The sequence below is a fragment of the Sinocyclocheilus anshuiensis genome, unplaced genomic scaffold, assembly GCF_001515605.1.
Source record: "Sinocyclocheilus anshuiensis isolate Anshui unplaced genomic scaffold, SAMN03320099.WGS_v1.1 scaffold3030, whole genome shotgun sequence".
Classification (NCBI taxonomy): Eukaryota; Metazoa; Chordata; class Actinopteri; order Cypriniformes; family Cyprinidae; genus Sinocyclocheilus; species Sinocyclocheilus anshuiensis.
Genome location: NW_015542538.1, coordinates 21,653 through 33,237, shown reverse-complemented (window position 1 = coordinate 33,237; position 11,585 = coordinate 21,653). Strand labels below are relative to the sequence as shown.

At 33.6% G+C, this 11,585-nt stretch overlaps 1 protein-coding gene across 1 annotated transcript in view; it reads left to right on the top strand.

Moving 5' to 3' along the window:
- Positions 1 to 9,089: 9,089 nt before the first annotated feature.
- The window catches only part of LOC107694221 (gastrula zinc finger protein XlCGF8.2DB-like), an 18,958-nt gene continuing 16,462 nt past the window's right edge, over positions 9,090 to 11,585 (top strand). The window contains exon 1 of the mRNA XM_016493859.1: positions 9,090 to 9,111. The gene's annotated coding sequence lies outside the window, so the exon portion shown is untranslated. The remainder of the gene's footprint in view (positions 9,112 to 11,585) is intronic.

Sequence of the window (11,585 nt, the reverse complement as noted above, 5' to 3'; positions counted from 1 at the left end):
CCCGGAAATCGGGGGTGTATGACGTCATTGGCAGGCGACGCAATGACCAGGTACGAGCCACTATTTAAAGTTGCCATTTCTTTGGATTTAAACATTCTTTGAAACATTTGGGATAATGTAAGTACACAAGTCAGCAAAATATATAACACTCCCACATGAAAAAATACTATAGTAATTTATGGTAAATACTAGTGTTTTTGAACCATACTACAGTAAAGTGTATTATACTGTATATATTATAGCATTTACAACACTTTGTTAATGAATGCGACAGCATACTGTATAGTGAACTGATAAACTGTAATAAATACTGTAGTATACTTTAGTTTTTACTACGGTAAACTGTAGTGTATTGTAGTATGATATACCCTATAGCTGTGTGAGATTTATTTTGATTATCTTATATTATGTGTAAATTAAAATGAAGTGGGATAATCTGGTTTGTTTTATGTATGTGATGTGATGGACAGGTTGGCGCGATGACATGCGCAGTGGATGTCATGTGAGATTGAGCTATTCGCGGGGAGTGTGTCAGTGAGGAATACATGTGATGCGAGCTGTGCGTTGAATTCATTCCTGAGCGCTGACCAATAAACGGCAGTAAAGATCCAGTTTATGTGTATGCCTGCATTATTTCGACGGACCCATTTTCAAGAGACTGGAGTTTCCTCCTATGGTCTACAGCCCCTCTTACAGTTGTATAAAACTTAGGTCAGTATTGGGTGAAGTAATTTGTTTATATTACTATAGTTGTTATATTACCACAGCAACTATAGAATTACCACAACAAATTAATTCAAATACTTCACTATAGTAAGGTTCAAAAACACTATAGTGTTTACTATAAATTACTATAGTACTTTTTTGATGTGGGCTGTATATTTGACCATTTATGCGCACACCTGAAACGCCAAGTATATTTTGCTTGATTCGCATTCGGCTCTTTTGCAGTTACTGTGCTTTTAATAACTTTTTTAAATAAAGCATGTTCCACAGTAGACAGCACTTAGCGCACTGTTTTAAAGGAATGGAAGAGCATGTGGCACACATCAAAACTGAATCTAAAATTTGATTCATTGCACGTGAAAGACACATGATAGAGACGCCTGATTTAATTTGGCCAGCCACAGTCATCTAATAGGGAGTCTGTAGTTTAACATTATTATGAGGACATACATGATCACAATCTCTACGATTCGCTTGAAAAGTAGACTGTAGACGTCTTCACGATCGATATGTATATGATATTAAATCGTCAGATCGCCCACCCCTAAGCTGGATGATGATACTCAGCTCTTCTTCATTCTCTTGGGAGTAAAAAAGAAGTTGGAAATACCAATCATTTCGTTTATATCAAATAATCTATATACCTTTATGTCATTTGAAATCTTTAAGATTTGACCTCTGAAACTGCTTATTCAGTTAATACATTACTGTGAAAGTAATTATTTAAAAAGGGGAAAGACGCAGGTTTTTGGACATTTTGATCTTTTAGCATCTCTGTTTTACACTCAGATAATTTTAAACGGTTTTATTCTCTTTTTTTTTTTGCATTTTGCTGTTTTTATTACTTTTGAATGGATCCATATAGTAGCTATATGCAGTCAGGTCAAGGCAGCTTGTAGTTATTTGTATATGAAGAGTTCATTTGCAAAAACCGATAAATGCCACATTTTAAAAAATGAACTGATTGCCGTGTTATTCTCTACATATAGCACGTTCTTAACACGTTTTGTCTAACTGTTGTGGAGACTCTGTAGTTGTTTTTATGAAATCACAAAATTAAATGCACTCAAACTATCACTGATGAACACATTTTGTTTTAATTAGGAAAAAAAAATACGAGGGCGGATTAGAAATGCTAACTTAGCAATTACAAAGCAATTACTTGGTTTTGTTTACCTCTAAAACATGAAATGTGGAGTTTATCTGCTTTTGCTAAAAACAAACGTTTAATACATGAAAAAAACATACGTTCAGTGAACTTTGATTTTGTAAAATACCTGTATTTATTTTATTTATTTATTATTACTTTATCAAAACAACCCAACTGCAGTTCGATTGATATTACTTTGGAATGCACTATAAAAAATAACAAATAAACATGATATATGAAATTTTACAAAAATGTAGATATCTGTTTTTGCCAGTAAACTCTTCATATAAGTAGCTGTAAACAAATTTAACTTTTTATAGTGTAGTGAAAGCAATCATTTTTTGTACTTTTAGCATCTTTGTTTGCACTCAGAAAATTTTAAACAGTTTTATTCGCTCTTTTTTTCTTTTTGCATTTCTCTGTTTTTATGACTAGAGTGGTATGGTAGCTATATGTAGTCAGGTCAGGGCAGAGTGTAGTTATTTGTATATAAGAGGCTCTAAACAAATGTAACTTTTATAGTGGAGTGAAAGCAATATTTATGTTGCTTAGCAAGAATATAATGCTACATTTTTGAAAACTTTCAGCTGTAGTTGATTAAAAGATCTTACTCCTAATATCAAGCCAGAGTTTACACATTACAGTGATCATTGGGTTTAATGTTAGTTGCTTTATATGTTTCATAGAGAGAAATGGAATCGGAACAAGTTCTGATTCTATTTGTCTGTAAGCAGATTTCTTTATTTGCCAGAACCAAAGAACTCTTTAATTAGTTATTAGCTACACAATAAAAAAAAGTAAAAATTTGTAGCCTTTCTTTATGAAATGTCTAAATGTTTCACCACTTGTTTAAGCAAAGGAACATAATTTGAATTATACACGCGAGTATACTGATGATGTTGTTCTATATGCACATGCAAAAGTCTTCGCAGAAATTGAATTATATGATGGATCTGGTTTCACAATGGCTTACTAAATCATGTTTACATCTTAATGTCAAGAAAACGGATGTAGAAGCAGATATGTGGTTACACTTTATTTCGATAGTCCACTTTAGACATTCTATTAACTACAAGTAACTTTGTAACTACATGTCAACTAATTCTCATTAACTTGCAACTACATGTCTACTAACTCTCAGAGTAGACTGTTAGGGTAGGTTTAGGGTTAGTAGAATAAGTTGACAAAGAAAGTGTTAGAAGATATTAAGCAGACAGTCTACTAATACTCTACTAACTGCTAGTTGACATGTAGTTGCAAAGTTACTTGCTGTTAATAGAATGTCTAAAGTGGACTATCGAAATAAAGTGTTACCAGATATGTTTGTCCAGGGAGGTAGTACATGAATTTAAATACTCACAAATTACTAGATTCTCTGCTTTTTTTTTCTTTTTTTTTTTAAACATGTGAATAAAGTTAACACAGTGAAATTTAATTTAGCACATTTTAGATTTATTAGAAATAGTTTGACCAAGGAAGCAGCAGTTTTGTTTAAGAATTCCATAATTCTTCTGCTTATTACATACTGTATGACTACCTGGACTCAAACATGCAAGTCTATTCTTAAACCGGTTGAAATGCTACCTATCAAATTATGGTTTTGTAACTTCTACACCTACCACAACCCTAAACCTACCCCTTACAGTAATGCAAATACAGTAATTTACTGCAGTAAGGTGCGCGCCCTCACTAATGATCTGCTGTGTTGTAAACTCCCAAATGGGGACAAAGTTTACCGAGACTGAATCACCTGTTCACCATCCACAGGTAATATTTTTTGCTTTGCCCGTATGCTTTTTTCAACTAAGAAAAATCAATTTACCAGTGGTTTTAGACCGCTGTTTAGACCACAGAGTGGATGCATACCAGAACATTAACAACAGGTTTGGGAATCTACTGAACATGGAAACTGAGGATTTGCCCACTGTTCGTAAATGAGCTGATGCACACACAGTCTGCAATCAACTTTCCCCAATGTGTTTGTAGCCCTACGTATATTTTTGACATTGCCGAGTTACAAACTGTGAAGGAGAAAGATCATTTTCACTGATAGCTAGAATTAAAAGTGAACTCAGAACAACGCAAGCTCTGTCACTGATGGCCATTGAATCTCAGCTGGTCAGGGACTTGGACTTTGATGACATTGTAACTGGGTTTGAAAACAGGAAAGCCAAGAAGAAGTCTTTCTAAGGGCAAGAGAGCCCCTGAGGCGGAGAGAGAAATTGTTTTTGTTTCCAACAAATAGTACCATATAATTAAACCCAGGTAAAAATGAAGTATACTTGAATGCACTAAAAAAACCTAGCTAATATTTTTTTTTATACACTATAAATACACATTTAAAAGTATATTTCTACTTCAGAAGTGCTTCGGTGCACTTGGAAAAAGTATACTAAATACAACTAATACTTAATTTGATTTAAGTGCATTGAAATAAAGTGTACTACCACAAAAATTATACAGAAGAGTTTTATGAGTGTATTTCTTAGAAGTGTGCTTTGAATGCTTTAAAAATGAGTTCAATCTTAGTAGACTTTTATATAGTAATCCTAAATTTAAATTACATTGATTTTATTACAAATATATTACTAATGTACTAGTTATAGTTACATTTTCCCAACTGTGCCACTTAAGTTCACTTAATATAAATGCAGTAATTAGCTCTAACACTTAAACTGATTTTAAGTGTAATCAGATAAAGTACCAGAAGTGTTTGCATTGCTTAAAAGTGTGCTACGATTGCTTTACATAAATTGTTTGTACATTATATACCATACCTGTGCTGCATTGTTGTATCTATGTGGGAATAGGGTAATTATCCTTTCAATCTATGGGTGCTTACATTTACATGAATTACATTACAAATTTATTATTTCTAACATTCAAATAGTTCACTGTGTTTTTTTTTTTTTTTTTGGTGACAAACATGCCGGTTAAATGTGTACTAAAATTCACAATTAAACAATAAAAAAGTATACTTTTAGCACAAAGTTCTTTATATTTATATTTTAATGTGGAAAAAAGTGCTACTAATGACATTCTAATTGTGTACTTGATTGTACCATGTAAAGACACCAGTAACATGTAGTTAAGTATATCATATACAGGGAATATTAACATAGTTACAGTACATTTGAAATGATTTATTTTAGCGCTGTCAAACAATTAATCGCGATTAATGACATCCAAAATAAAAGTTTTTGTTTACATAATATATGTGTGTACTGTGTATATTTATGTATATTAAATACACACACCACACGCATGTATATATTTCAGAAAAATTTTATGTTTATATATTAAATATATATATGTACTATAATTATATACATGTAAATATTTTCAAAATATATACTGTGGTGGCTGTGACACATATATTATGTAAAGAAAAACTATTTTTTGGATGCAATTAATCGCGATTAATCGTTTGACAGCACTAATTTATGTATAAAACTATGTGGGCCATACATTATAAATACATTTTGGATATATTTATTATATATTATTCTTATATTTTAAATAATTCACAAGTCTTTTTTCTATGTATGATGAGTATATTTAAAAGTGTATGGAATATGGGTTCAAGTGTACTACAAGTGGTAATGAAATATAATTTTTTTAAAAGCACATTTTAGTTCATATTCATGGTGTCCCAATGTTCTTACGATTATCTGAGTAGCTTTCATTAAAGTTGGTCTCTTCAGTAGTGGCAACCTGCAAATTACGCCTATGTCAGTAACACTTCATAATGATCATTATTGTTGCTTGCAAAGTTAAAAACACAGTGCAGTGTAATGCATAAGCAGTAAGGAGAGAGAAGAAATACAAAGAGTGAATGCATAAGAAAATGCATTTGAGTCAATAACAACGGCAGCATTAGGAAGAGACCTGCTGTGAGGAGACATCCTCATGCAAACAATGCTTGACTAAGTTTTAAGTGAAAATTAGGCATTTTACACATACTAATAAGAGAAGCAACAAGGTTCATGCAGTATGAATTCAAATGTAATGTAATGCAACGATGCATTGACCTCATGGTTTACGTCGACTACAAAAATATGTTGATGTGCATGACAAGTCCTGCAAGTGGGTTAAAATCATCAAGGCAAGACACTGTTTATGAGATTCTTGCATGTTTGTTAAAAATAAGTAGTGTAAGCTTAATAATGTTCCTGTGGGTTCGAGGCTAATGAAATGACTGAAACTAGCTAAGCAAGCTCTTAAACATTCAGAAATAGAAGTGCAAGTGATTCTTAGCAAGGAAGATGTTAAAGGGAAGATAAAATAATTCATTAACAATGAATGGCAGGAAACATGGAACATGTCACATTTAAAGCCTTTCCACACTGAGCGCGAAAAAGCTAAACGAATATCGGGTGCGATGGAATAAAACAACAGATTCCTATGGATGGGCCATCCAATAATTACAAGTCAAGTACAAATACAAGTCAATGCCTTGCATGACAAGTCCTGCAAGTGGGTTAAAATCATCAAGGCAAGACACTGTTTATGAGATTCTTGCATGTTTGTTAAAAATAAGTAGTGTAAGCTTAATAATGTTCCTGTGGGTTCGAGGCTAATGAAATGACTGAAACTAGCTAAGCAAGCTCTTAAACATTCAGAAATAGAAGTGCAAGTGATTCTTAGCAAGGAAGATGTTAAAGGGAAGATAAAATAATTCATTAACAATGAATGGCAGGAAACATGGAACATGTCACATTTAAAGCCTTTCCACACTGAGCGCGAAAAAGCTAAACGAATATCGGGTGCGATGGAATAAAACAACAGATTCCTATGGATGCTTCCACATAGGCCGCGAACATTCGCGCAACGGAATTTTTTTTTCGAACCAGTCCCACGAATCTTTTCAGTTTCACAAAGCGAAAACACGGGCCGTGCCTGTATGATATGTCATCGAGTGACAAGATTTTAGGAGTCAAAATCGTGTAATCTGACACAGTGACTAACTATCGTGAACGACAAAAATATAGTGTAGTCTGAACCCGGCATTAGGTGTCACCTGCCACTTGAGATGACTTCATACATGCCACAGCTGAAAATATTGCTATCTGTCCTTTATTTTGTCCTTTTGGATAGGAATGTTTCTGGGGGAAACGACCTAGGCCTACTGAGGAGTGTGGATCTTCTGAGCTCCATGAAGGAGGAACTTTCTGCACTCCAGAAACTTACCAATGCCACAGGGATTTTCTCTGGCATCACTGAGAGGTGTGTGTGCCGGTGGGGAGAAGGCCGGAAGATGAACAAAGCCAGGAGGTTCATCAACAGTGCCATGGCAAGATACACGGCTGACACTGGTGGAGTGTTCATCGATAATAAAGAGACAACACAGAAGAGAGGTGAACTGTTCCGGTGGGATGGGGTTCATTTGTCAGACAAGGGAAATTATATTTTTTTGCAAAACATTGTAAGTGCTATTAGTAAATAAATAAAAACTATATATCTACTAAGCATGTGCGTCTCATTCTTTCTCAGTGAGGTGCATATATGGTTAAGTAAATGTGCATTAATTTGAACAAAAAAAAATAAACATTGCAATATTTGCCTCATCACAAGTCTGTGAACAGTGTCCATGGTGAAAGTGTGATTCTATTGGCTGTACAATCAACGCTGGCTGCTGATTGGCTGTAATATCTGTAGCAGTTGCTAAAGAAAAGCTCCACTATTCTCTCGAGGTGAGTACAGACGAGTGTTTGTTAAGGATGAGGTTTTATAAACTCTTGCAGCTACACCTGCATAGCATTTGCCTTTGTTCTGAAAGTACCCCAAATGACATGGAAATCACATTTGAATGTTTAAATGTGTAACACTTCAAATATGTAGGCTCAAAAACAAAACAAAAATGAAAAGAACACAGGGAAAAAGTCACGGAGAAAGGCTGCACAAAAGACAGAAAATAAGTAGAGTTTTATACTAGTACACAGTACTTCTGTTGAAGTGCTTCAATGCATTTCTGTTGAAATGTTTTAATTCACATCTTTTGTAGCCTTCTTCTGTCGAAAGGGTACACGTCACTAACAACCCACTAGAGTGTCTAGAGAACTTTTATTGAAAAAAAAAAGAGATTTGTGTAGTATCCTGTTGTAAGCAATTATATTATCGAAGTTCAAATGAGATAAAAAACGTGTGTCCCAATTTACCAGATGCACCTTAAAACGACTGAAGAATAAAAATCGGTTCTCGTCATTTTTTGAATCTCTATATTTAAAAAAAACACACACAAAAAAAAAAAACACGCATATTCCTCCAAAAGCCATAGTTGGAGATACGAGAGACCTTGAGTATTTGTTTAAAACATTAATAGTGTAGGTACAATAGATTTAATGGTATGGATTCGTCTTCTCTTTTTTTTGTAATAATTGCTTCAAACCCAACCAAAGAGCACCTTCTGGGATTATTTCACAAGGTCCTTAATCAGCAAGCAGCGCTTCAAGATGTCTCCTATAATAAAAAATAAAATAAATAAATAAATAATCGACAGATTAATCAACAAAAAATAATAGTTAGCTGCAGCCCTAATATGCATGCACATGGTGCAATGTATTTGCATGCAAATATAATTTTGTCCTTTAGGCATTCAAGTTAATAGGATAAAGCATAAAACATGAACACAACAAAACAATATGAAGAAATAACTTAAGATGATAATAATAAATAAATGATTTTTTTTTTAGAACAACAACAGTTGTTTCTGTGGAGTTCAGCAGGTGTACATTGTGTCTCGGTGAGCGATTAGAATTTTGAATATTTATACTTGACATTTTTTTAATTGCTTTTGCTTTTGCTTTCATTTATCTTCTTATTATCTTCTAAAAACAACTAATTCTTAATTGTTTTTGGCATTGTATACATTTTTAGGTATTTTAATTAACTTTAAATATCTACTTAAAATATTAGAAAAATACACTCTTTTTCATTATTGTTGAAAAAAAATAATTGAATAATTGAAATGAATTATTTTCACAATTTGACATTAATTTTCATTTTAATCCAATTTAGATCTGGTATAAATCGTTGCACCAAAACATTACAGTTTTTTAAAGACAAAATCTTACACTCTTTCATTAGTAGTTCTTAATATTTTCATCACATCATTGGACAACATATATCACCAATAATTCAACTCTTTTATCAGCGTGTGGACAGGACTTTTATTTTGGTTTGGCGATGTGACGTCATAAGGCTGCGTCGCTCTCCTGCATCAGAGCTGAAGAAAGGTTTGTGTTTTAAAGCATTTTGTTAATGTGTTAATCCATGTATACCGTTCAATCAATTCTATAGTTTTACCAGCGACGCAGAAAGAATTTTTGAGTGCAACATTGCAATGCTTTATTCTGTCTAATTAATATAATCATGATATTATTTAACATTAATGCGATGCATCTGCACGTGAGTTACAGTAACAGAAAAAGTGTGTCTCATTTCGCTCCCTGTATCGTGAATCTGTTTAGTGTGAACACAAATGCAGTCACTGCAAGTAGTGATAGTAGTGATAAATTGAACAAATTGATTCACAAAATGATTCAGTGATTCGAATCGGTTGAATCACGAGACACCGCTTCTCCAAACAAGTGTAGGGGAGTTATACAAACCAGCTTTTTAGATGAAAGTGTAATATATAATATAATTAAAAAGTAAATAAATACCAAATATAAGCCACAACTAAATACAAAATGTCTGTATAATGTGTTCTTTTATTCAGTTGTAGTGCTAGTGTGTTTTTTTGTTTTAAATCAAATGATTTAATGTCATTAACTCTCACTCTGACTCCCTCACTAGTGCACTACTGAACTAGGGAGCTGATTGAGATACACTTAGATATTTAATTAGCATTTTTGTTTTCTCTCATAATGTTTAACAGGACAAAGTGTCCAAACACAGAAAAACTCCTGCTGAAGCGACTATATGTGAAACACGATTATAAGATGGCGTTTATTAAAGAGGAGAGTGAAGACATGAAGATTGAAGAAACATTCAAACATGAAGATACTGAGGAACAAACAGGTTGGTTTTTATCCTCAAAGCTGAACTCATTCATCTGATCCTTATTAAAATGCCCAGCTTTTTTTTTTGAAGAATGTCATAGGACTGTTGTAAAGACAGATGTAAATTAAGGCATTGTTGGAGGACTAAATTCAGTCAAATACTTAAACAGTTTTGTTCATGTGTATAACCGAATTTATCCAACGAATGCAACACTTTCACTTACCTAATCTCAGGTGGATGTCTTTAACGCACAAATGAAAAACTACATGAAGGCACAGAGGAATGCAATGACCTAAGTGCTGTTTCCTTGATGGAACATGCTTTCCTTAAAGGTCCCCTGAAATGCTTAGAAACACGCAGCAAAAATCGTTGAGCCGTTTTGGCGGAAGTGACGAACTTCCAGCTTTGAATGCTTATATCTTCTAAATGCGAATTTTGTCACTGTTTTGGAGCACACTGCCTTATAGATAACCTTAAGACTAACATATTGATACTAACACCCAAAAAACTTTAATTTTGATTTCATGCGGACTTTAAATGCAACCTTCACGAGCTCTGTTAGCGGAAAAGAAGACCCAAAAGTGAAGATGCTGTCCCCCGGTTTCAAAGACAAGGCTTAAGCTTAAATAATTAATTAAATTCATAGGAAAAGGGTTATTATTAACTTAAACTATTAAAACATTTAAGTTAATTGAAATAAAGCTGAAATTAAATAAAATATAACCTTAGTTGAAAAATGTAAACTTAATGAAAATTAGAAATGTCGCCTTAATAGACTGAAATAAGTTTAAGTTGAAGCACTAAAATAACTCGAAATAAAAAAACTTAAACTAAACAAAAACTGAAATATGAACTATGTGAATATAAATAATTTAATATCAAATAAACATAAATAGCATTAAGCCCATTAAAATAAAAATAATATTACAAAAGCACATAACGAAATTGCTAAAAAAAAAATGTAATTAAAATTACTAAGGAAACTAAAAAAAATAAAATTAAAACTAGTTCAATATATTAATAAAACTAAAATAGCATTGCAGGTCTCTGTACCGGTCACGTGACTAAAAACCACGAAACCCTGCCATTAATAAAAAAGTATTTTAAAAGTAAAGTAAAATAATTAAATGATCTTAAAGTCGGCATGAAACAGAAGTTGTGATTGTCTTTTCTCCTCTACTGTGATGTATATCCGAGTGAAACGGCATCTGAAATGAGAGGGCGGGACTTGATTTCGTCCTTCGGGAATTGATTGGATCGTTGGAAGCTGGGGCGTTGCTAACAAAATGGAGGCAGATCAGAATGCCAGTTTGCAGTTAGTGGTGGGGGATTTCTCTCCACTGGATTCACAGCCGACACCCAAGCATGAATAAATGTTTTATTTATTAAGGATGACGACGCCGATCAACGGCACAAAACATGCCTAGCACGCGCGCAAGAGAGAGCGACTGCCTGAATGACTAAGCGCGTCCTCCATCAGGTTAAGTCATATTCATGAAAAAATTTAGTTTGCGATGTCCTAAGAGTAATGTTGTCGTAATATCCTAATATCTTTTCAGTGTTTAGAGGTAATGTACTCCCTCATGACTGGTGTCAGTGCTATAAAGTGAAGCATCAGCTTCAGCTTTTCCCCGTCGTTTATCCCAGCGTTTACCCTTCACGTCACTAGCTCCGCCCTTGCGCCGTAGCTCGTGATCGGAAGAGA